The 26109-nt window shown below is 43.7% G+C and overlaps 1 protein-coding gene across 43 annotated transcripts in view; it reads right to left on the bottom strand.

The window, feature by feature from the left end:
- MAP2 (microtubule associated protein 2) overlaps positions 1 to 26109 on the bottom strand; it is a 223989-nt gene that overhangs the window by 100900 nt on the left and 96980 nt on the right. For 35 of the 43 annotated variants that reach the window (XM_071746807.1, XM_071746812.1, XM_071746843.1 and 32 more), the window contains one exon: positions 1505 to 1563. The exons of the other annotated variants lie outside the window; for them this stretch is intronic. The gene's annotated coding sequence lies outside the window, so the exon portion shown is untranslated. The remainder of the gene's footprint in view (positions 1 to 1504; positions 1564 to 26109) is intronic. 43 annotated transcript variants of the gene reach the window in all.

The raw sequence follows: 26109 nt of genomic DNA, 5'->3' as shown, positions 1-26109 counted from the left end.
CATTCTGAAACCTGCCTTCATTTAAAGCTGTTCTTGATGTCTCAATTTACTCATCATTAAGTATCTTGGCAGTTTCAGAAGCATGGAACAGACTACTCTGGGGAGGGGGGGGAGGGAGGTAGTGTGTGTGTGTATGTGTGTGTAATAGAGAAGATGCATTTTGCTAACAAAAGAGCAGAAGAAACACAAAAGATTTTAAAACAGTCCATAATCCTACAGTCTGTTCTCTGCAAACCAAATCCTTGACATACTTTTCACATGACAGAAAATGACAGCTTGTGAAATTTCAGTAAAATAAGGTACAGAATGGACTGTCCACTGACTGATGAATATTCCCCAATAAGCACCCATCATTAATTGCTTTTTTTCCCTGCCTAAGTATAACCTCACAGAAAGAACATGCCCTAAACTGGCACAATTCAGCACCATTTTATTAACAACAACCAGAGGAGGTAACTTTTACCAGATGAATAGAACTTTCATGTGTGTGTCTGTGCTACTCCTCAAAGCATCCAGAGTTTGAACTTTCTCTAGCTCGTTGAGCTCAGAGATGATCCTGGGAAGAGGATCCCAGTATGCCTTAGATCTCACCCTCCATAAACTTCCACAGGCACTTCCCAAGCTCACCGAAACCCTCTTGTTTAGCTTGAGCTGTCAGAACAGAGCCAACCCAACGCTCCACCCTAAAGAATGGCAGTATTTCACCTTGCCCTGCCCAAGTGAAGTTACAACAGCAGAAACTTGGATACTTTGCCACCTTACTCTGCCCTGCTCTTGCATTTTGTCTTAATGCTTCATCCATAGTCTTTCAAGAGAAATCCATTCCCATTTCCTGCAGCTTAATATTATGTCTTTATCACTTCAAGCTCATGCATGTGAGAACAGAAACTATGTTCAGTGGTAAATTAAACTGGAATGGATACATGTGTACAGAGAAATATTGGCAAAACAACCACTCATCCACATAAAAGTGACAGCTAACACCTGCTTTCAGACTTTTGAGGGGGAGCATCTCTTGGAAGTTTTCTCTTTCCCAAAGAGGAGAAAAATTCCTTGATCTAACCCAATCACTTCTGACTCTGGAGATGAGGCAGTATTATGCTTGCCTTTACTCTGCCAAACCCTTCTCATCTCCTCTGTGGTTTGACTCTGCAGCAGCAGGACACAGCAAACCCGAGCAGTGTGCCACAACACCCTCACCTCCCTCAGATGCTCTGCCTTTGTATCAATACCATCTTAGGCCCTTTCCACCCAGAGCTGGGAGCAGATTCTTGCTGAGCCAAAAGCAAGAAGGCAGCTGCTTTGGCAGTGGGTACAGTGGCTCCCATCAGACACAGGAGGCTTTTAAAATAAAAAATGAGGATTACAAAAGCAGGAACTAATCCCAGAAAAATAAAGTGTCCTGGGAGATAGAGGAGTTTAAGTTTTGCTGTTTTCTAAAGTCTCCTTTGTCTGTTGAAACAGCCTCCTTGTGAAACTATGCTAACAAGTAAAAAGATCATACCTGGTTAAGCAGATGACAAGATGCTGTGTCTGGTGTTAAACAAGGCAAACTCTCTGTTCCTATAAAGAAATAGAAATACACACTCTGTTTAGTCTCTATTCAGTGATTTTAGCAAAAACTCAGTACTGTAAGGACTACATGATGCTGCATGTGCATACACTCATGTTCAAGCCTTTTTCTCTCAGGTTTATTTCTCACTTGAGACACATTGACTCAGATTCCCTGAAGTGGTCCAGCCTGCTTTGGAACCACCAAGGAGCTGCTCAGACCCTAGGATTGCCCTAAGGAAAGCTTGCAATGGCTCCAAAATGCCACCCATCAGAATAGACAAAAGAAGCCCAGGACACTCCCAGACAGAATTCCTCCACTGGGAGATCCGACAGGGCTGCTACACACACTATCTCTGCTGCAGGAAGATTTCAGCCAGAAACAAGAAGAATGTTCAGAAATATGCCCAGAAAGTAATGGAGGAAGAGGAAGAGCCCCCACTGACTTCCCACTATGACATTTTTAGAGTAGCTGAAGATACCGATGCAGGGAACTACCCCAATGTCTTATTAAAACTGTTTTTCTTGCCTCATTTGTATAGCAGAGTCTGTTAAGTTTTCTCCAGTTTATCTGGGATAAATAGCAAAGGTTACCACAGATGTTACTCCCCCTTTTGTGACCCTCTTTACTCGGTGAGAAACACCTGGATGCTAAATGCTAACAGCCTCCTGAAATAACCTCTCCTGCATGCCCTGCTACACACCCTCTCTCTCCTTATAACAAGTACACCAGGGACAACACCACGGGTGGAAGCAGCAGGCAGGCACAGAAGCTGCTGCAGTCTGGGAAAAAGGAGCCTCCATGCCACGTATGTCTTTGAGCATCCTCTAAGTATTACAGGGACAGGCAGTACTATCACCTGTATTTAGGGTGATAGTTCCTCGCCTCTCGGATGCTTGTGACTTTGCAGTTTTAATTGTTCACAAGTTAATTCCCTGTATACAATACCTGACTCAGCCTAAACCTCTGGTTTGGGGGTTCTTTGTTGTAAAGCTTTAGCAAGAATGGGCAAGGCATTTCCAGGAACTAGATTAGTGAGAAATCCATGACTAAAACTTAGTTAAAAAAGAAGGATAGCATTAAGGTAATGACAAAAAGTAGGATGCAAGTGTGCAATTAGAGAGAATGATTATGAGTACACACAAAGGACTAAGCTTAAGCTGGAAAACAGTTCAGGATTATCCTATTTCTTATTCTTCAACCCTGAGTTAGTCTCCTTGCCTGCACCACAACTACAGCTTTTCACCAGTTTGCCCAGTTAACTCTCAGCAAGAACTGAACGATTTTGCTGCCATGAAGGGGGAGGTTTTCAGACACTTCTGACAGCAAATTACTGGAACCAAGCCTTACTTCACCTTACAGAGGCTGTCAGCAGCACGTACCATGCACTTACATGCAGTAGTTAGTTACACCAAATGAACTGTGTGGAAATGAGGCTCCAGCCAGCATCAATTCTGCCCACTCACAGGATGAAGAGGAATGTTAAAATCAGCTAATTAAATTTGCTCTGGCTCAGCAGAAAGATCGATGTTCTCAACATCCCAACAGCCCTCTGATGTGTCACCAGTGGAAAATAATGCCATGTAGTCAGAACCAGAGGAGGTGGATGCATGTCACTTGGGAGGAGAGGCAAATGCAGAAGAAAGCAGCATTCAACAGGGCCATTAACAGAAGGAGGGACACACCTATAATGAATCCCAGGTGACCAGATGGAATTGGTAATATATGAAATAGAAAATAAAACAGCTTGGTACTTTCATGTTGTCTATATCAGCACTCCAACAGTCTGCACTGAAACCTTAATCACCTCCCTGCTAAAGGTCTGCCACAGCAAATGTGATTTCTAGCCAGCAGCAGAATACCAAAAATACCAGACATTTCCCCAGAAATGGGAAGCAGTTTTGCTACCCCATGGACAGGCTGTAATCTGCATTTTCACCTCTCGCTGACCAGGAAGAAAATTACATATTTCAAAGGTTCTTCACCTAGAAAACAGGAGAGTGACCCACACACACTGAGGAGTCCACAGCTCGACGTTTTGGGCATATAGGTAGACAGCAAGAAGTTAATTTTCTACTGCCTGGTCTGTACCTGGGATCACCACATGAATGGGGTCTTCCAGTTCCTATGAGCATCTTCTAATTTTCTGAGCGCAGAATTTGTTAGGGTCTTTTTTTGCTTGTTTTCCTCCCTAGCCCTCTTGCTTCAGACAGAAATCCCAAAGAACATGTCCCAATAAGGGATTAATTGAAATTAGCATAGCCTTTAGAAAAGCTTTGTCCTTTGATGAAGGGACGTGCTGGCTTGTTGGTGCTTTGGCACCAGGACTGCACAGAACAGTGCGTTGGCTGCTCTGAGCATCCCCTGTTCCAAGAGACAGGGCCCAAAACAGATGAGCTGGTTTTCCCTCCTAATGGGAGGCTGCTATTAGGACACCCTTCAATCTAGGATAAGAAAATCTCCATCAGATCACGCAAGTTTATCACAACAAATAAACCCTGCAGAAGTCCTGTTTACAAAAGACTGGTAAGTGCATTCAGCATACATTTATTTTCACTGAAGTCCCTCGTACAGTTTTTCTGTTGATGCAGACCCAGGCTAAACAGCTCTGTGCTGGATGCACAGTGACCCAGAACAAAATGCACAAGGATACCTGTTTATTCTGTCTCTGTCATTTGACTGTGGGATGAGCATGTCAGTGGCTGCATCCAATTCCCCTGTTTTATATATTAGGGATGGCAATTCCTTCTTCTTTTTAAAACACTTTGATATCTACCTACAATAACTGTTGGAAAAAAAACCAATGTGCATATACATACAGATGCACAACAGAGGACTCTCTTCACTAATGTGCACCTATCCCTGCTTCTCTTATTAAACCTCAAAAAAAAAAAAAAAAAAAAAAAGGCTTGATAGATTTTATTCCACAAGAAAATGTTGTCTGTCTTTTACAGGAGCTGCTTCTCTTTCTTTCTTCTTGGGAACTTTTTCAAAGACTCTGTCAAACAATGCACCTATTTGGCTATTTGTGATGAAAATGATAAGGACTAGGTACACAAACTATTCCATTTCTTCCCCTCAGAAAGGAGCTGTGCTGTTATCCTGAGGGGTCAGCCTGTCCTCCCAAGGACCTTGCTCTGCCTTGCAGAAACCTATTAGCTTCAATGAGTTACCTGCAGGACTTAAGATTTAAGACCATAAATTCTTCAGTGTAAGAGCTTGTCTTTAGCTACATATTCCCTCAGAGCTGCACACAAGCAAAGATAAAAACCTAAACTGCCACAAATTACTTCTAAGCATTTAGGGTTTTGCCCAACAATGCATTATACATGTTAGTCTGTGACTCTAAGGCTGTAAATGGATCCAATCCATTAGCACCAAAGCTTTCCAAGTAGCTTTTTCCTTTTAAAGTACACTCTTCTCCACACTCTGATTTCCCATCCCCCTCATGCTTTCCCCTTGGCAGCAGAGGCTTAAAATAAGATAACAAACATTTTTCAAAGGGATGCAAAAAAAAAAAAAAAAAAAAAAAAGTCTGATACCTGGAGGGCAGAATTCACTACACATTTAGTATTCAGCTTCCGAAGTGCTAGGGAGTGAAGGTCAAATGTATGTGAATTTCAGCTGGTGTTGATGTGGATAGTGAATAGCTTTAAAGCAGGGCAGCTAAAGGAGGCAATCCAGAAACTGTTATGCTGGTGTGAATTGCTGACCATGAGCAGAAGTCAGCAGCTTACCCTGCTTGCAGACATGGCCCAGAAATTCAAAAAGGATTGCAGCAGGATGGTGCTTTAACTTGAGAATCAAAGAATTTGGTATCACCCTGACTGAGAAAAATGCATATTGAATTTCCACTGTGAGTTTGAATGGGCTTGAAGCAACACATAACAGTACTCCTCTCACTCACAAAACTTCTCTACATCCAAAAACTGGCTTAGAAGCACTGCTAGCAGTGCTCCCTTTGGAGCCAGATGATACAGAAAATGTTAGATTGCTGCAAAACAAAGCAATGCTGATCTTGCCATCACAAATTTATTTATTCTAAAAGCAATTAAACTGCTTCTATGTTACAAACGATTGAATTACTCTCAACAGTTGTTATATCTTCAGTAGCACTGCTTGTCCAATGACAACTGAAATCTTCTAACTAATATCCACATCAAATTTTTTCAGTAGGTTAGAAGAAATTTTAAAACACCTACAGTTTGAGAAAAGCCTATTCATGAGGAAAAGGATCTTGGGGCTGCTCACAGCCATGAAGGAAGAGAAGGAAGAGCCAGGCTTGGTTATGACTTGAAGAAGGAGATGGGGAAGATGAAAAGCTTGCTCAGCATCCAAGGATCTTGGGTAACTGGAGCTTGAAATAAGCTGCAGACAGGAGACACTGTTCAATCATTTATGGAAATCAAGGTTAGCAGTGCCAGCACGGTTGGCTTGGGAAGAAACAGTTTCCTCATCCTCTCGGAACAGAAGTAACATAGTGGCTGACGGTGAGGAAGGATTAAAGAAAGGAAACAGAGATGGACAAGGAAAGCAAAGGATAAAATGAGTACACCAATATTTTCACAGCTTGCATGCAGCAGCCCAGCTAGGACCCCAAGGGGGTTTATGTTTCAGTAACCTCGGAGACAGAGACAATTGCTACATTTGATGAAAACACACAGTGCCTGGGTTTTATAAATGCTGCCTCTAATAGTCTATCTGATTTATAACTAGCAAGGAAAGAAAGTGTTCTGATGACAATTACTGCTGAGGCATTTTGCTGTGTTTCCTGGCACAGACCTGTCATTAACACTCCATTTCTCTTAACCACAACTTACTCCCTTTGTAGTTGCTCAGTGAAGATAGGTCTGGGGGCTGTTTTCCTGGTCTTGTCAAGATGAATTTTAATGCATACAGCTTGAAAGATGTGCCACCTGCTATTTATCTATAATTTATTGCATAGTGAGTTTGTATAAATTATTGTGATAGCTTAAGAGACTTGCAAAATGAATTTCTGGCATATTTTTTTTTCCTCAGTTAGTCAGCAAAGCAGAAAGAGCTCAGGTCACTGAGTTCCTCCAGACACCCCCTTTGGGCCACAGCTATGGTTGGCCTCCTCAGTGGAAGAACCTGGCCTCCAGGAGGCTGTAAAACTCTCCCTGCTGACAGAGATACTGTGTAGAAATGTAACACCTGTTCTGCCCTTTGCTTTAGGAAGCCCGAGCTATTTCAGACATGCATTAAACTACTGTATGGGCACAAGCTAAGTCTTCACATGCAGGAGAGAAAAAGCTCACAAGAGACTCCTTTCCAGACGAGGATCATCTGCTACAGTAGTTTAGTGAAACAGAAACCTGCAACCCTGCATGTTGGTAGCCAAGAGAAAGCACTTATTTATGATCTAGGACTGAGAAATCTTTTACTGATGAGGAGCATCCTGTCCTTGCCTCAGTACCACACACCAGAAGCCATTTTCCCACACTTAGGTCTAGCACCACACACACAGAGCTGAAGACTTTTCCATTTGGGACTTTAGTTTACATTCCTGCTATCTCTTGATGCCAAGACCTTGCTGAACACAACTGATAAGATAGCAGAAGTGACTGCGATGTCTTCCTCACATGCATCTTATTAAACCCTGTGTTTAATCTGTTTTTGGACTAACAGCTCTTTCTAAAACAAGCCGTAGCCTTCAGTAAGCTCTGTGATGCAAACCCAAATGTGTGTGTTGAAATGAGTGTTCCCAAGCAGAGCTCTTGCAGTGAATAAAACCCTAATGTGCCAAAATTGCAGAGGGCTTTCTGTCTCAGTTGTGAGAGGCAGACACCATCAACAGAGAAAATCAGCCACTGCCTTTCATCTCCTTACAAAAGCCTTGACAGCCAAGCTGTAGCAAACCAACAGTTCGGAGCCTGCCCCTCAGACATCACAGTAATCTGGGAGGAGGAAAAGAGGATGGAAGAGAGGAAGGGAGGAGGGAGCTTGAAGAGCTGGGACAAAGGGATGGGACAAAGTGGGAGGACAATGTGTTGCAGTAAGACTGAGGGCTGGGCAGAGCCACTTCCAGCTTTGCTAAGCGTGGATGTAGGGAAGCTGAGGACACACTGCCCAGAGCAGGTCCCTGCACGTGTGGATGAGCAGCAGCACATTGCTCCATGCTAAGCTCTACACTGCTTTGGGTTACAGGCTCTCTTGTCCAAAGTTGAAGGTGAGTTCCCTTTCCCTACCCTATCCAGGACTGTACAACAGGCAGAACACATGTGTGGGATGAACAGACAAGGGAGGTGCAGCACCTGCCTTCCAAAGGACAGCACAGGAGCCTTGCACCATTACTGTGGGTCTTAGGGAGCAGGAAAAGCTGCTTTCTGCAGCTGAGAAATGAAGGAGAACAAAAGAGAGGAGGATAGAAAGCAAGAGCTGCTGCACCCAGCTTCTTGCCTGAGGATCCTTTTCTAGCACACCAGTTCTGTTCATCCTGTGGATTTCCCTATTTTATAGTAGGCAGGCAGAAAATTTCTTCAGGACATCCTATACTCCAGAGTCAACAGTATTTCAGAGGTGTGATGGAAATGGCGAGTAAGACACTATAAAAATATGTCCACTTTTTTTGGCTTGGGCTAGGTCTACTTTTCCTCTCAGTGTAATACTATACACTGTAAGGTTGTCAACTGAACTTGGGAAGATGTTTCTGATGAAGAAGTTATGAAATCCCATTTTACAGGCTTTTAGATTGAGAGATTTCCTGTGGGTAACAAAGTGAGTTCCTGCCCGAGACAGGGAAAAAACCAAGGTCTCTCAGCTCCAGCTTCATTAGAACCTTATTATTAAATAAGGTTGAACATATGCTCCTAGCATTGCCCCTGATGTAGCACAGTGCATAACTCCATACTCCTGTGGTAACCAAGCTACACCATGCCAGAAGAGCAGCAACTAGTTCAGTATTCAGGGCTGCTCTGGGGCTATGTGGGGAAGCCACACTAGCCTATGGTCCTAGCCTAGTCCACAGGTTTCTGTAATCACTGGCTGTATGTTATCTCTAAATGCTCCAAAGTTAACTCTGAGGAGTGGAGAGCAGGCTGTGCAAATTGTGTGGTACCCATGGTAACTAAGTTTAAGCTGCAGCTTTACATAGAGGTGGATACAGCTGAGATAGTAAAGCCCAGAGCATCAGGTGAAATTAGGAAGGGACACAGAAGACATTGGCTATGACAGTCTTGAAGGCACAGCTCCAACATTGTGACATATGTGCCACCAGAGATGCCCACAATAAATATAAATGGCATAGAGACACTGCCTGAAGCCCTCCACCTGGGAGCAAACATGACAGGGGATGCAGTACAGGTTAGGAGGCATTCTCAGCCTTTTTTTTTCTTTTTCTTTTTGGCAGAAATGTTAGCACTTAGTACTTTGAATTTTTGCTTCTGCTTTCTCCCCAGTTTCAAGCACCCCAGCCAAACAGAGATGTGGCAGTACTAACTACATCCCACTGGAACATGATTTCGGAATAAACCACACAGATTCCCTCAGGATTGTACTGACAGACCCATTTCAGCCTCATCCCAGTAAACACAAACACTTCCCATGCACCATACAACTGCTGAGCAAAAGCTCCCAGAATCTTTAAATGTTTTATCTTCTTAACTGCTTATCTTCATTAGCAATCTGGAATGCACAAGTCACCTGTCACAGGGTGAAGGAGAGTTAAGTAAAGCAAAGTCTTTTGGTAGTTGAGAACTGGAAGCTTTTTGCTTGGTCTGCTGGAGATTTTCTGGACATCCCCTGCCTTCATTTCCTCCAGATCAGCCTGAAGGTCTGCAGCTCCAAAGTCCCAAGAAATGCCCAGCACCACTCCCTGCACATCCCATCCAGGCACCCCAGGGACAGAGTCTACAGACTGTCATCAGCATTATATATACTTGTGGACAGAAGCACCCCCATATCCCTGCTCTGGATAGACACAGTCTAACCAAGGCAGCTGTCACTCTGCTGTGGGTTGTGCCCTGCCTGGCAGGCAGAGTGATGGGCAAAATAGCTACATGTGCCTTGGCTGGGTGGCTTTGTCATTCCTCTTGAATCTCAGCCTCCTCTGGCTGTGCCAGGGGGTCAGTGGGACTGAGTCTCATGACATGGTCTGTATCTTGCTACCCCTCCAGTGGTGGAGGGACCCCCATGGAGCAGACACCGCATGTGAGGAACATCTGAAGCCAGGGCAGTGAACATTGCCAGGTTTTTTTCTGTCAGTCAGGAAGGCTGCAGGTGGCAGAATCCCCGCACAAACAACCAGACACAGTCACTGGGGACTGCACACTCTATGGAGCCACCTGTACTGGGAGGAAGACAGAGACTTGCATATGAGTGACTTCCTGTAATTCAGTAAGATCAAGAAAGTTTCTCCATAAGAAGTAGCAATCTTTGAAAAAAATTGGTTCCTTCTCACTCAGACAATATTTATCCCCACAAATGAACTAGGGCACCACTTTATTTTCTGCTTGACCACCACCAATGCTCATAAAAGCAGGCTGGGAGCTGCTGAAGCAACCACACGTCCTATAAAATTCCTCCTAACGTGCATCTGGCTGCTGCTTTGTGGAAGAACCAGTAACCTGCTGATGACTTAAGTAAATGAGCAATGCTCCATGCCAGAGAGAATATGATAGCAGGACCAGGCAGGAAGAAATGTTTCCACTGTGAAACAGGACTCACCATCAGCTGCATATTCAGACACAGGGGGGTTGGCACCAGCATGCTCACATCCACCCTTGCCCCTGTCTCCTTTTTTTCCCCTCATTGCACTGTTCACCTGTCCCTTCCCTCCTCCTTGCTAGCCTCTCAGGAGCAGTAAACTAAAATGACATTTGCCTGACATCAGGCATTTGGTATGAAATGCCAGATCACCAGAAGGTCAGCGATGCTTACGGGACACAGTCGCACGGTCCTCAGAGGTGCAACAGCAGGAAAATTGTCCCAGGAGACTGAAGAACAATAGTTCCCCAGTTCCTAAAAGCCTCAGTCCCTGAATTCCCTAAAACCAAAATCTCTTATTTTGGCATAAAATAAAGAAATTAACCAAATATTGGCAAAAAAATCTCCTCCTGCTCCCCCAGTTCCATGAAAGCCATTGCCTGTTTGCAGCAGAGCACAGGGTTCAGCTGCTCAGAATCCAGGCACAGCCATCTCACTGTGCACAGGGAAGAAAGCTGTAAATCTACTGATGGGATCTGGGCTGGGGTCTATTATAAAACAGGATTTTGAGCTGGGGTGGAGGCTCTAAAAAAGATTGTGAATGTTTCCTGAGAGGCTGCCAACACCTGCTTCACATCTTCATCCAAAATGGACATGTCAGCAGTTTCTGGTGACAGAGTTCAGACCATTACACACAGCAGGTCTGTCACTCTCCATTTTACAGTTAGTTAAAAAAAGTCTAGAACCTAACTCACAGCAGAAACCTCTGCCTCCACCATTATCCAAGGCCCAGGAACACCCACTCCCCATCTCAGTCACCCTCCAGAGGCTCTGGGAGATACAGCCTCCTGCTCAATGTCCCAGGTCCCAGCAAGACTCAGTGCAACCAGCATCAACATTTCCATGGCTACAACAAGCAGACACAAAGGGTCAGCCTCACGGCTGGGATCAGTGACCACACTTTCCACCTGGATTTGGGGCTTGTGGGCACTTGGATGTGAATCCTGTCAATAACCCACTCCACCTGTCCTAGAAATCTCACTTCATTTTCGAGGATCCTTCAGCTCAGGACATGAGCAGTGAGGCTGGAAATGAAATATGTGCCCATAAATAAAGCCAGTGCCACATCTTACTGCTGACTGCTTTACCAATAACTTTTTTCCCTCTCCCCTCTCTTTGCAGCAGTAGCCTGGTCTGAGCCAGTTCCCCAGCCCCCGGAGCCTTGCTGAAAGGTGAAGATTATCAGCTGAGCTGAGATGCCAGGCAAAGCCTCCAAGCTGCTTTTGAAACCTGAGTCAGAGTTTCCTTATCCTGCAAGGAACCAGCTGGGAACTCCCCAGGCTTGGAGGAATTCACCTTGGCTTGGCGTGGTGCTGCACCAATCACCCATGCCCAGAGCTGGCATGGATCCCTTTGCCAGGTCCCACAAGGTTTCTAAAATATTTTCTCAATCCAAGCTTAAGATATATTAAAAGAAATGCACACAAACAAACAAAACCAAACAAAAGCCTAACAAACAAAAACCAAAACAAACAAACAACAAAGAAACAAAAGAAAAAAAAGGAAAAAAAAAAGCAGAAAAACTTCACTGCATTTTTCAGACTAGGACAACCAAAACGTTTCAACTGTGGTTGAGTTTTTCTTCAGAAATATGAACTACTCCAAACTGAATTACTTTTTTCTCCCATTTGCAAGATGTCTAAAAAAGGCATTTTCAAATCAGAATAAAAAGGAGGAATTTTTCAGGAACAGGAAGTTTATTGAAACTGAATTCCTTTCCCAAGAACAACTTTTATTTTATGAATTTTTTTTCTGTTAAAAAAAAAAAAAAGTTTTTTACTAGAAAAATTCCGTGCCACTCAACTTCCTAGCTTCAACATCAACACCAAATCTAACTCTGGGAAACTAGTCCTTACTTACTCTTCCCAAAGATAAGACAGGAAAACCTGACCTGCTTTCACTAGGAGAAGAGTTTGCTGGGAGGACTCTCTCTCATAACGTATATATTCCATCTACTTGTTTATTTGAAAACCATGTCATTCCTGTGAACCCAAATGTTCTGTATTTAATAGCTTAAGCTATAGCTCATAAAAGCCAAATTCAGCAGACTATATGTTATTAAGAAATAGGGATCCAGATGGCTAGCTGAGGTCAAGCTAAGGCCAGCATACCCATAAAAAACACACATTTGCGTGTCCTTAATAAAGTTTAAGGATTTAGTAAAAGCAGGAGTGTTTTCTTTTTAGAGCACTCATATCAGATCATTTTGTTTACTTTAATAAAATGCCCCACATCTTTCACAAAGTTTAAAACAACTAGAAGCTGCCAGAAGTGAGAAACCACTACATTGTGGTTTCCCAAGGAACTCTTGTAACCTTTTTTTCATATAATTAAAAAGTAATGCTAACTTGTAACTAGTTTTGTTAGAAGCCAGAGGCTGTGTCCAGGTTCTTCCATATTGGGAAACCTTCCTGTGGCTGGAAGGTGTAAAATCCCACAGAAACCAGTACCACCTCCACTTTGATAGCCACCTGCTGAGCTGAGATGAGCCTGTGACAGTGGCTGCCTCCAGCTGCAGAATATCTGTCACCATTTACTGCTGCACCAAGCTCAGGTGGGATGCTGAGTGCTCACATCTGTGCTCCCCAGCCACTGCAGGTACCACAGAGGAATCACCAGATGAAGCAGACCCTACCACTGACTGGTACTGCCACCACCACACCACCAGCCTAACATAGGACTTGGCTTTTAAGACAAGGAACCTGCCAACCCAAAGGCAGCTCTTCCAAAATGATGGAGGTTTGGAGCATCAGCTGAGATCAGGTGAATGTGAAAGGCCTTGGCTCCAGCAGTAAACCTAAGAGATGGACTGGTGAGCACTGGTCTGCTGCACCTCACCATGGGCTTTGCCTGCAGCTGCCCCAGGGTGTGATCCCTGTCACGTGGATTTAGCAGGACTTGCCTTGCATCCTGTTTGATACCATCCTGGCCCAACAGTGACCTGAGCAACAGCTGCTAACAGTGACAGGAAACGAGTGCACAGCAAAGCAGGGGAATAGAAACCAAAGGAAGCTCCAATGGTTCAGATGCCCTCTCAAATCCCCATCATACATCCCCTTCCCTCCTTCAGAAATCCTGCTGCTGGTGACCAGACAAAATGAGACATCAGCAGCCATCCCTGCAGGAGGCACAGACCATACTGCCAGCCAAAATGCTCACACTTCCTCCTCACAATTTTCCATCACCCTTTCTCTGACAATACCCTTATTTATGAGCAATTCAAAAGCGTGTTCCTTTATTATACTTTAACTGGATTATGATTAAGCAAGCAGGCAGGTCTGGGAAGACAAGAAACCATGGTGCACCGTAGTCAAAAGCATTAGGTGCCTTATTTCCTCCCTCAGAATTGTGGTACATCTGAAAACACCTAGCAAGTGGCAAGCCAACAAGGAAAGCAGGGCAAATACAGATTTCTACCCTCTCAAAACTAAATCCCTGTAAAGAAAATTATTATCCTCATGCTACTGAATTATGTCATAAGGCATTAAGTAACAATGCTTTTTCCCAAGCTGAACAATTTCAGGAAATGATTTAGGGGCTGAAAGCTGTACTTCACTTGCCCAGAGACTACATAAGTACTGGGCTGCAGTGGTAGTCACAGCACTGGGCTTTTGCCAACAAAGGACAAACCTGATTGCAATTACTTTTATGTTGCCAGAATGAGTCAAAAATAGTGGTTTGACCTTAAGATTATGGATTTTATTGGTCACAGAAAAGCCACTAACACCAAGCACCTGTTGGAACAAAATCAAGTATTACCCAATTTACCCAACAAATTTGCCTCTCTTTAGAGTTGGCATGTAAAAGTTGAGAAACTTTCAGAACAGAAGCTCATCACTTGGAGATCCCTTGTTCCATCAAACACTGTGCTGGGTTATATAAATATTTTGATAAAGATAAAAGAAAGGGACTGAAAACCAGAGGTTACTGATCAATTTGACCACAAGCTGCTGACTTTGTAACAGAGGGCTTCAGGTACTTCAGCATGATTTGGATCTTATGCCAAATGAGTGACACAGAGTATGGAAAGTCCTAAAGAAAAAAACTGAAGTTGTATAGAGACCAGAATTTCTGCCCACCTGGAAGTTTGGGGTTTTTTTGTTGGTTTTTGTTTTGTTTTGTTTTGGTTTTTTTTTTTTTTTTGTTTGTTTTGTTTGGTTTGGTTTGGGTTTTTTTTTTTTTTTTTTTTTTGCATTCCTGATCCATTTTCATTTCCCACATTTGAAAATGGATTCACAGACCTGGAGACATTAGGGAGCAACCAAAAGCACACATATTCTGTTTAAAACCATGCATGTATAGCAATAACAAACACAGTGAGAAGAATCTCAGTTTCTGCAGAGATGCATTTACTAATAAGATTTTTACTTTTTGAGGATATTACAGTTTTAAAAAAGCTCCCTATAGCTCAAAAACTATTTCCACAAATGCAAAGAGATTTAGTGATCTCCTTAAAAGAAGAGGATGAACCATATTGCTTAGGGATATATCATGATGCCACAAGTAAAGGCTTTATTTCACCCTTTGAATCATATTCTGCTCACCACACCAGATGCAAGAGGCTTTGGCAAAACTTGCAGTCCTTGGTCCAAAGTTCAGGAATTGCTCCCCATTGAGCATCTGTTGGGCAATGAACCCTGCTAAGGGCAAACTTCTGTGCTAAAAAATGACAAGCAAGACAAGCAACATATCAAAACCTCCTAACAGGAACAGCAAACCTCCAGAGTTGGTGAGCAGAAGCAGAAAGCCCGGACACACGATCCCAGAACTGAAAGAGGCAGCTTTTTCTGTATAGGTGGAAGATACCACCAGGTTCCAGTAACAGGATTAGCCAGACACCTCTCAGTGCCACCACAGTCCTGGCTGTTGGGAGCAGAGAGCTGGGCACCACTGGAGAGCTCAGTTTGTACAGCCCCTGAGCTCAGGGTGCGTACAGCCCTTACACACTCAGCCCTGCACTGCTGCTTAGGAAGCTCCCCAGGGTGGAATTAAGCCTGCATGAGCCTTTCTGTAGCTGCCTTCTTGGAGATCAGCACCAGGGGTTAAGGGCCTGAACGCTTAAGAAAATTTTCCTTTCAACCACAGAAGCCTAAAGACTTTGCTTTTTCAGCAGACTGACACTGAGTTCTATATCCGACAGCTCTGTTCACCCAAGCAAGTACCAGCATCCTTGTAGGATCTGATCCTAACCTATTTATTTATAGGTTATATGTACATGCTAAGTACATTCTCAACACATGCAGGCTTCAGTTGAGAGTGGGGCCCTATACAGCAGGCAGTCTGCACGCCAAGAAAAGGCATTGGTCCTTGAAGAGTTCATATCCCAACATAGGCAAATGGAAGATAGAAAAGGAAACCAGTTATTACCCCAGTTATTACAATGCCCCTGTATTTATGATGCAGAAGTTCTCTGTAATAAAGAAACAATTTGCAATTCAGCATCAGTGTAAACTACATTAATGCATAAGTTATACAATAAGGAAATTATCTGCCTTTGGTCTTCAATAACCTGTCTCCTATTCCCCAGCTGTTGTGCTATTACCTGCTCTCTGCTTCTGATTTTTGAGAATTATCTGTGGACTCTTTTTTAAGGAAAACAGTTTTAAGAACTGTGCTGCACTGTGCACATTTTTTCTTTTTTTTTTTTTCCAAAGATTATGAATTGAGGCCAAGGAAGATAAAACTTCTTGACTGAAAACATGCACAGGCTCTATAGCACATCAGGGAAGTGCATGAAAGATTTTCTGAGTTTTCAATCCAAGCTCTGACAACAGAATCACTGCTGCTGCTCAGCTAAGGGCTGCAGTTTCTGTGTGCAGTGAACAGGTCATATAAGCCATAGGCCTGAAGTTTATCTTAAGCTCCTTTAAAAGCACTGCTCATCATTCAAAAGAAAACGTGTGACCTTTAGTGACATCTCTCTGGAAGGAGCTTTCATGTCTGTTGCTCTGAGATGATTAGGAGACACGGTACTATGAATGCCAACTAACAAATCCCTGTGCTCTGCCACTTCTAATGCTCAGGCATTAAGAAAGAGATTTCTCTGGGTTATGTAGGAATGGGGGAAATCCATGGAAACAGGAAATGAGCTATGGAATAGCAAGGAGCTTTGCCTGGCCTCTCCTTCCTCTTGCTAGTGGAAGTCTCACTCTTCTTATGGTGAAGGGCACCTTCCAGACACATATTAATTAGAAAATGTTATTACAAACATTATTATGTTATTATTCCAACCTGTCCCTCTGAGCATGGATTACAACATTTTTCTGAACAAGAGTTTCTCCACTCAAGGAAAGGAACACCTATTTTTGCATCAAAATGGCCATGGCATGGTATTTTTCTCTCTCATGATGGATGAGAACCCACCTGGGTACAGAGGGAGAATACCAGGGAACAGATAGGCAGCACACATGTTCCCTCCTTTGGGGAGATGGTCTCCTCAGTTCTGAGTGCACTTGCCATAAGACTGCAGGAACAGACTGGGTTGGATGGTATCCTATCTAGTAATGACATCACCAAATGCATGAAAGGTAAAACTGTGCCTTATTAAAACAATTACACCCAAGATCATCACACTTGCCATTTTCTATGCTTACCTGGCCTGAACTGTACCTCAGCCTCAAGAGGTGTATCATCACTTGACCTCACTCAAAACAGCCACAGTGACCAAAATGGCACAGTCCTACATTGTACGAGCTGAGGGTGTACAGCTTCAAAGCAGAAGCTAGTTCAGGTAGACCTCAAAGTTTGACCACCAGTACAATATCTGGTAATGGCAGAAGAACTCTCAGTACCACTGGAAACACGTGAACTGAGCCCCCTTGAGGTTATTCAGATAGTATCAGCCCTTAGTCAGGTTTCACTCCTTCAAGTCCCTTGAATCCATGTGTGTAGCACCAATATTCTGGTGACCTCTTATGACTGAGCTGGCCCATTTCCCAGAAAACATATGTGCTGCCATGTAAAGCAGCTCACCTCAAATTACTCCAAACCAACTGAAACTGTCTTCAAAATAAATTGCCTCTTGGCTGAGCATATCTTTGTGAAGCTGTATTTTGCTCTCCTTATTGACTATCATGGTCTTTTAGGCCCTTGCTGTGTGACCCCAGAGCTGGGGGCATAAGCCTGAAATTACTTGAAGGAAATCAGTCTTCCCTCCTGTGGCCAAAGAGCCCAGAGAAGGTGAGTGCTGCAGGCTGTGCCACATCCCAGTTTAATGATGGGGATAATAGAAGACAAGAACTGAGGCTGAGACAGAGAAGTTCAAAGGCCTCCTACCAACAACAGCCAAGTCCAGTACCCTTCACTTAAGTAAAAAAAAAAAAGGCATAAGGAGAGAAGTTGCCACCTAAATAAACTACCAAAAATTTGTGTCTGCATTCCAGAGACACACAGTGTCCCAATAAAAGTCTCCACCAGAAGTAAATATGGACACAACTCATCCTGAACATGTGTGACAGTGGGGCCATAAAGTCTGGGAAACAATATTAATCACCTGTAACCCAGTACATGTGCTGGGTGTCACAAAATAAATAATCAATATGCCTTAATTAGGCTGAATCCTCCTCCTGTCACGCAACCTCTACTTGACCACTGCACAGCTGAGTGAAACCAACGCCTCACACATTGGATAAAAGTTTAATTTTGCCATACTCTAGTTTCTCACTGTCTCGTTCTGTAAAGTTAGCCATGGTATTTTCAATTCAGATGGATACTGGAGATGGCATGCCTTGGCCACAGCTTCCCAAGTAGCAGCTTGGACAGGTGAAGAGGGTTTAACCAACCAGCACAAGCTTCAAGGGAACAGAAACGAAGAAATGCTGAAATAAAGACTGAGCACACACTTGGCATGAAAGTAATAATTCCAGCAAGAAAATACTACAGAACAATTTCCTGCATGTATGTGTGCACTTGTACTAAATATGTTAATCAACAACTGACAATTTCCATAGACAGAAAGAGTAAATAACATGCAGAATGGAACTACACTGCTGGAAACAGTGCCCTAATTTTTACAGCATATGCTTTAATGTACTGTTTGCAACCAGTCAATAAAACTGCACAAATCTGTTTGAATATGGCAATGAAAGCATTTCAATGTAAGTTTGATTTTTAAGTTTGAGCCCACACAGCCGCATGTCTTGTTATTAAGCCCTTTGTAAGAAATAAAATTTATTTTAATAGGCTTTTTTGATATTTTCCCCATCATTCTTACCTTTGAACATTCAGCTAAGTCCACCACAATTACTGCCCACACATTAATTCTAATTATGTAAATATGTGAATAAAAAAAAATAAAATCTTCATTTGTATAAGCGTAGCGTATACCTAAACACCTCCACATTTACACCCTATGTCTTAACCAGCAACGTATGGGGTGTCATTTTACCAATTTACTCTGCTAAATAGGATCAACCAAGAAACAGACACCACCAGCAAAACGTTTTTTAGATGCAAGGGTTGTATGACAAGTCTATCTGTAGCAGCCCTGAGCACTCCAGAGGAAACAGCAGTTTGGGAACCAAACTGAGCTAATGCTCTATCAGCTCAACATGAATGACTAACTTGAAGGTGAATTCCAGTCGTTAATATCAAACAATAAATTCTCCCAACGTGAATAATGTCACTTTTCAGCACGACAGCCTCTGGCAAAAGGCTCTACAGTGACAATTCCAATTAACTTTCCTCATCTTTATCTCACAGGTCACCTGTTAAAGAATGCACATTTACTTTGTCTTCTCTCAGAAGACGACTGACTGCAGCAGAGGTGAAGTGTTCTCCTAAATCAAGTAGGTCAGGCTGTCTCCTCTCCACTTGGTATAAGTCACTCTCCACACTGTGCAAGCTGCCAATGCCACTCCTTTCCTCCCAGACTCTGGGGCTCAGCTGCAGTTCTGCCTGCAGATGGGCTGCATCACCTTCCCCTAGCAATGTGAGGGACCCCAAAGAGCCACTGCCTTCACCTCCAGACCTCAGCACATAAAGCCCCCACAAGCATGAGCAATTTTTCTTATGCCAGTAAATAACTTAGCCCAGTGTGCTCTCTGAACTGGTAAAAGCAGCTCCTTAGGGGCCCAATCCAAAACCCACTGAAGTTGATAATAGTTCTGATTTTTCTTTCAGTAGGCTTTGAACCAATATACACAAGGGGAAGAGGGTGAGAATCTGCTTTAGAATCATTTAATCTAGAAGAGGGTAGATTTAGATTAGACATCAGGAAGAAATTCTTCCCTGTGAGGGTGATGAGACACTGGCACAGGTTGCCCAGAGAAGCTGTGGGAGCCCCATCCCTGGAAGTGTTCCAGGCCAGGTTGGATGGGGCTTGGAGCAATTTGATCTAGACCCAAGACGCTGGAACTAGATGATCCTTAGGGTTCCTTTCAGTCCAAACCAGTCTGCGGTAATCCTGTGTTTCCCTGACCTTAAGGCAAGAGTGGTCAAAAGGATCATTCCATTACATCAGGAGTGCCTGAGACCTAAGTGATGATTTCAGGAACCCTCCAAGAGCTGATTTCACAGCTGTGGTGCACAGCAGTGACCAGCAGAAGAGACCTGGTGGCAATGGGGGGTATGTCCTCAGAGGACAGAAAGACTGAAGAGGGACATGGTCCCAGAATTAAGGAAACTTCAAACTTTCTTAGACCATCAACCAAAGAAACTGCATGTTTGATTAATTTTGCATAGCCCTTTAATGCATGTGTGGTTCAAATGGTACAGTGGTTGCATGCAGACATGCCCACAAAAACTGACTACATACAAACACACAGGTTCACCCATGCCACACAAGGCTGGATGATTCAAGATAGAGGACAACCAGCAGGAAAGTAAAGCCATGAATTGAAATGCTAAGATCAGTTGTTACCTCTCACCTCCGAGGGAGTGCAAAAAAAAGTAGTATGGAGTTCACCACCCTGATTCCCGGAGCATTTCTCTGTTTCTGACCTTCAGTATCAACAGCTGGGTCTTTACTAGGCCAGGAAACCACTGAACTCAGGCCCTTCAATAATCAGATAGGATTATCCCTTGAAGTGGCTCTCCCAGGAGTCTTAAGGCTCAAGGTGCCCACAGCAGTTTCATATAACAGATACTCTGCAATGCAATTTTGGCCCTTAACACTCAGTTTTACACATGGTGACTTTTAGGCAGTTGTTATGTTCACTTCTGGTGTTTTAAACACCACAGTAAAAAACCTTTGCCACTTCTGCTTATACAAGCACTTGCTAGGCTAGTGCCCTCCCATGATACAGACTGTGATGCTTTGCTTGCTCCAGAAAACAAAGTATTGGCACTTAGCTCTTTGCACTTACCCCATCAGTGGCACATTCTCACAGCAGTGCCTTCAGCCTGCAAATCCCCTGGGAGGACTGCAATCCTTCTGCAAGATTTAGCTCCAATCTTGGCAAATGACTGACCCAGTCACTCTTGTGCCAAGACAATATAGGGCACACACAGGCTTTAGCTCACATATATTCACTTATAAAGTTACCTATCTACTTCATGGCCTCCAGATATGTGAAGGCTTTGGGGCTTCCACACCTTTTCTAGGTAATAAAGCCATGTAATGTAGGCAGGTCTGAAGGCAGGAATTAAATTACTTGTCCAGGTTGCAGAGCAATCAGGAAAAGATCTAGGAAAAACCTGCTGTCATGCAGGCAATTTTATAACAGCATCTAGAGAACTCTTTGTGTTATTGCCCCATCACATAACCTTTCTAAAGTATGGATTGCTCCTTCATCTCCATCCTCCTCCATTTCCCCTCTCCCCGACCAGGCAGGATGAAATCACTGGGGCTTGCAAGGATCTTGAGTGGGGGCTAAAAAGACAAAAGCCATGACTGAAACACTAAAGCAAAGTGGAGAAAATCCTAAAGGCAAGATGACCAAGCACAAGTCAAACAGATGTGATTACTGCTAGACAAACTCCAAGCACCCATTTCCACAGGCACCCAGGAGATACTGCAGCAAGTTCCCATAGCAATACCATGACCAGTGGGCTACAGCCATTGACCAGTACATTTTTAATACATGGTACAATATGCTGGAGGGTGGCAAAAAGTATTTACCTGAAGGTGCTTATTTCCTTTAATATTTTTTTTTTACCTTCCAAGGGTAGCAATTGTTCCATTGCTCTGAATTTACAAATCACAGCCAGTGAAGTACATTAGTAACCATGAATATATTTTCATACATGCAATCGTGTTGTGTCTCAGCATCCCCATGGCAGTTTCCCAGCTCTCAGACTGTTTTATTCAGTGTGCCTAACCATCTACAATTACTCAGATTTTCTTTTACAATGCTCTGACTACTTCATAGTTCCTCCTTATTTTTGCTTAAGTGAGCCCCCAGCAGTCCCCCAGTCTTTCCTCCTCCTGTCCTAAATGCAAGTAATGCTTGGTGGGGTTAAAGCAAGAGGGATGAAGATTCATTTTCTACAAAGTACTACTTACTGCAGGAGAACAATACCAAAGTCACACTAGTAGCCAGCCTCAACAGGAATTCAAAACAGAACAGGATCTTCTCCATCATCTCCCTCCTCTGCCACCTTTCTCTTTGATTGGGCAGTTTGTTTCTTTAAGACATCCCATGCTCCTTGTTTTGCAGATAGGTGCTGTCCCTCCAGCAGCCACCTCCCTGCCAGGGATCCTGACACAGTAGGTGGGACCAGGAGCACCAAAGGAAATACTGTCATGGTGCCACTCTTCAGCTTGCTGATTTGCTGATAGCCATCATCACTGAATCAATAGCCCAGGCACAGCACTCCATAGGAACATCTTTAGGACATATTAAGAATGGATTTATGCCCTGCTTATTGGGGTTCCTTGTAGAAGCTCAGGTATCTACAGGGCAAAGACTGGAAATTGGTAAAAAGAAACCAGAGTATGAAATCACAGACAAAATTAATTTTTTTATTAATCCACTCGTGCATGAATCACCTCCTAACTTTCCCTTTGTCAGAGGGAAAAACTTCACTTGAGCACCTCAGTGTTTGTAGCCTTTCGAAAGTCTTTCTTGGTGATGTTGAGAACACCTGGGTAGAGCAGATCAATAAAACATGAACCATGGCCTCAGCTCCTGTTCCCACTGGTGTGCAGAGCTGCAAACCTTCCACAGCTGCTGCACGTAACTGGCTTTGGACTTGGTCCAGAGAGGCAAAGACCTTCAGTCTGCTCAACACTGCCACACAGACAGCAGAACCAGCTGATCAGTACCATCTCCTGATGGCAGGTAAGCAGACTGACTTGGATGTGAACTGGCACAACAAGCAGTACCTACATGTTACACATTTACCATTACATTTTTATAACTGTTAGCCTGCTTTAAATATCCTTCAAACCTCTCAGCTCTAGCTATCACAATTTTTACAGACTTCCCTGAAGCATCTTCCATGTCCAACACTTGTTTTTCTCCAACCTTGCCATCTATTTACCTCCCAATATATTAAACCATGAAACACATTTTGCCTTCCAATGCTTAATGCTTCAGCTATTGTTTATATGGCTACTGGCTTCTGTTTAAAGCAAAGTGCCCTATTAAAGTGCAGTGATTAACCAGGATGTTAAAAAGCTGCAGCAAGGCCCCTGCTATCAATCACAATTCTTGAGCAGAAAGGCACTCATGCCAAAAAAAAGGGAGGGGGGGAAGGCCCATTTACCAGTATTGTAGTGAGATTATTTTCTGTGAAGAAAAGCTGCAGCTCCTTTATCAAGCAATGAATGCAGCCTGATCGACAGCTCAGAGACCTTGTGAGATACGGGTAAAGATAATAAAACAAAGTCACCCAGAGTGGAGGAGGACAGATGGTAGCCACAAAATAGCCATCAAGTCCATTTAAACAGATCAGTAGCCTTCCTACACCCAGCCCAGCCCTAGGCATGTGTTGATTCAAGGATGGGCTCCCATCACACAGAGCCCTCTAACCTAGAACAGGTGCAGAGGTCACGGTTTTTCCTTCCATGCTCTCATTTACAAATTTGCCCACTCTCTTCGTCAAGAGCAAAATAAAGCCCAGAGCAGATGTCCCTGCCCAGCAGTGATAAGCTACACCCTCGTGCCATACAAACCCAGGAGCAGGACACCAGAATCAGAGCACTGGATGGGAAAGGCAGCCTGGAGAGAACAGGATGTTCTCCATGAGTTTCTGAGCCTCGGTGAAGACAACCTGCCCTGGATGGCAGAGGGATGCAAAGTGATCCCTGTTTCGTTTCAGAGGTGCAGGTGGTCCCCAGGCAGATGTTCTGTACAGACAGAATCAGGGACAAATAGAGGGGATAAGGCAAAGAAAACCAGCAGTGCTGGCCAGAGTGGGCAGGCTGCAGTGAATTTCGAATGACATTCATCAGTGACAGCCTTAATTCCACTAAGCAGCCAAAGGCCTCAGATCCAAGGCCAAATCCTGCTCTGGGGAGCATTTCACCAAAAGCAAAAGGTGCTGGTGAGCATGAGAAACCAGCAGCTGAAGACAACCAGAGAAGCTGGAGAGGAGCCATCAGGTTCTGAGGAGATGGACAATCTCAGCAAAGTTCTGTGAAGTCTGACAGGCCCTTCCCTCCCAGACACTGCAGGACTGGGATTTCTAACACTGTAAGGATTACTTCAATCCATAGGTTTGCTATGGCAGCACTTCAGCAGCCCTGATGGGCTCTGGCAGGGACAGAGTTCTGCTGCTCACCTGACCAACATCCTGCACTGCAGCCATCTGAGCGAGGGTAATCCCTGCGAGCAGCCTTGCTGGAAAAGGAAAACATTCTGGGTTCAGGTCTCATAAACACTCATGGCTGGGAATCCTCAAAAGCCTTTTTAAGCTCTGCCATGACCTTATAGAGGCCTTCCAGTACCGGAAGAGGCTACAGGAAAGCTGGGGAGGGACTTCTCATGAGGGCATGGAGTGATAGGGGATAAGAGGTCACGGTTTTAAACTGGAAAAGGGGAGATTTAGTTTACACATCAGGAAGAAATTAAATTCTTCACTGTGAGGGTGGTGAGACACTGGAACAGGTTGCCCAGAAAAGCTATGGGTGCTCCATCCCTGGAAATTCTCCAGACCAGGTTGGATAGGGCTTGGAGCAACCTATTCCAATAGGAGGTATCCCTGCCATGCAGGGGCGTTGGAACAAGATGATATTTAAGGTGCCTTCTAGCCCAAACCACTCTGTGATTCTGTGAGAATATATGACTTATTTCCCATGACAAAGTTTATCATACAACTATTTCTTTCCCTTGCTTTAAGTGGAAAGGGAGCATAACTGTGAGACAGAGTAAGAGCACTGTAACATCAACTGAATCCAAAGGTGGCAACACTTTTTTTTGGCAGAATGCTTGTGAGCCCCTTGTTGGGCCACTCCTGACATTTAGTAACAGAACAGGTAGGAAGGAGATGCTCACATCTGGGATGACCCTGCACTGGAAGTCTAGCCTAAGGCTTTCCAAGACAACAGTTGAATTCCATAGACGTTGGATTAGGCCCAGAAAGAGTATTTTTGAAATTATTTTATCAGTTTTGCTTCAGTAACAGCATTTGGGAACACCTAAGTAACCTTTCTGCATGATGAGATAGAAACAAATGTCTCCCCTTTGACAGAGATAGAAAGCTAAAAAATAAATGCAGCCCAAAACCTGGGTTTCATAAACTGCATCAAATTCTGGGTGAGGGAAAGAAGGTACACTCCTTTTTCTTTCCCCTTAATACTGTGGATTTAAAGTCTGCTTCTCAGTATTACATATGATTACACACACACACACAACTGCCAAATTCATACTTGGTTAGAGAAAGAAGCTGAATGCTTCCAGGACTACTTTTTTCCAGGAATAACTTATTCCAAGAGACCTCATAAAAATATTTCTAACTCCAGCTACTCCTTCAGTGATACTAGGAGGAAGTTTTGGTACTTCTCCTGCCCATATAGTTACTGCAGAAAGGAATTTTATAGGTCAAGACAGTGTTACAATGACTCCTAATAATAAAGAGAGCTCTGGAAAACACTAACAAAATGCAGGTGACTGTGGGGTTCCAGATGCAGTTACTGGACTGTATCCCCTTCCTCAAGTCTCACTGCTTTTCTCCATTTTTGATCACAGATTGATATTTTAGGGGGGAAAAAAATCAAATGTTTTGCAAAGCTGACACCATGGCGGAATCCTTATGTCTGCCCTGCTGGACCTTTAACAGATGAAGAGCAAAAAAAATGAGTTTGAGGTTACCCAACCAAGAAGCATTGTGTAGAACAGACACAACAGTCTCAAATCATAACCCAAAAGGTAAGTGAGGTGGCTCTAGTGCTCAAGATGTCTCTGGAACAGAACCACAATCATGGGTCAAGCTGCCTATAAAGGACACTGCAATAGCCCTCAGCCTCCAAAAGCCCTCTTTTCAACATTAGCAGCAGAAGGTGCAAAGGTCTTCCCCCCACAGATCACCTTACAACTGGCAGAGGGAAAATTAGAAGTAACCGAATAAATAAACAAACCCAAAGGAAAAAAAGGACAAAACAGACAGTTTTGTTGCTACATGTCTCAAACTGATGTCAGGAGAAGAGCTCCCAAGGCCCAGGTTTCCCTCATGCAACCTTCTGCCCTTGATCCCTGCATTCAATATGCTGCATAGAATTAAAGACATTGCATTTCCTGCAAAAATGCATGAACGAGGAATGACAGCACAGAAAACAGGCAGGGTCTCAGGTAGATTTGTAAACAGCACTCTGGGCTGACAGGTACCAGATAAGAACAAAAAAAAAATAACAGGTTTCCACCAAAACAACAATGCACTCACAAAAAACCTCCCCAGAATCGTCCCAGTCCCACTGTACTGAGGGCTCTACAGCCACTGAAAGGTCTGTGGAG

The sequence above is a fragment of the Heliangelus exortis genome, chromosome 6, assembly GCF_036169615.1.
Source record: "Heliangelus exortis chromosome 6, bHelExo1.hap1, whole genome shotgun sequence".
In the NCBI taxonomy this organism is placed as follows: domain Eukaryota; kingdom Metazoa; phylum Chordata; class Aves; order Apodiformes; family Trochilidae; genus Heliangelus; species Heliangelus exortis.
This window is presented reverse-complemented; position numbering and strand designations above follow the sequence as displayed.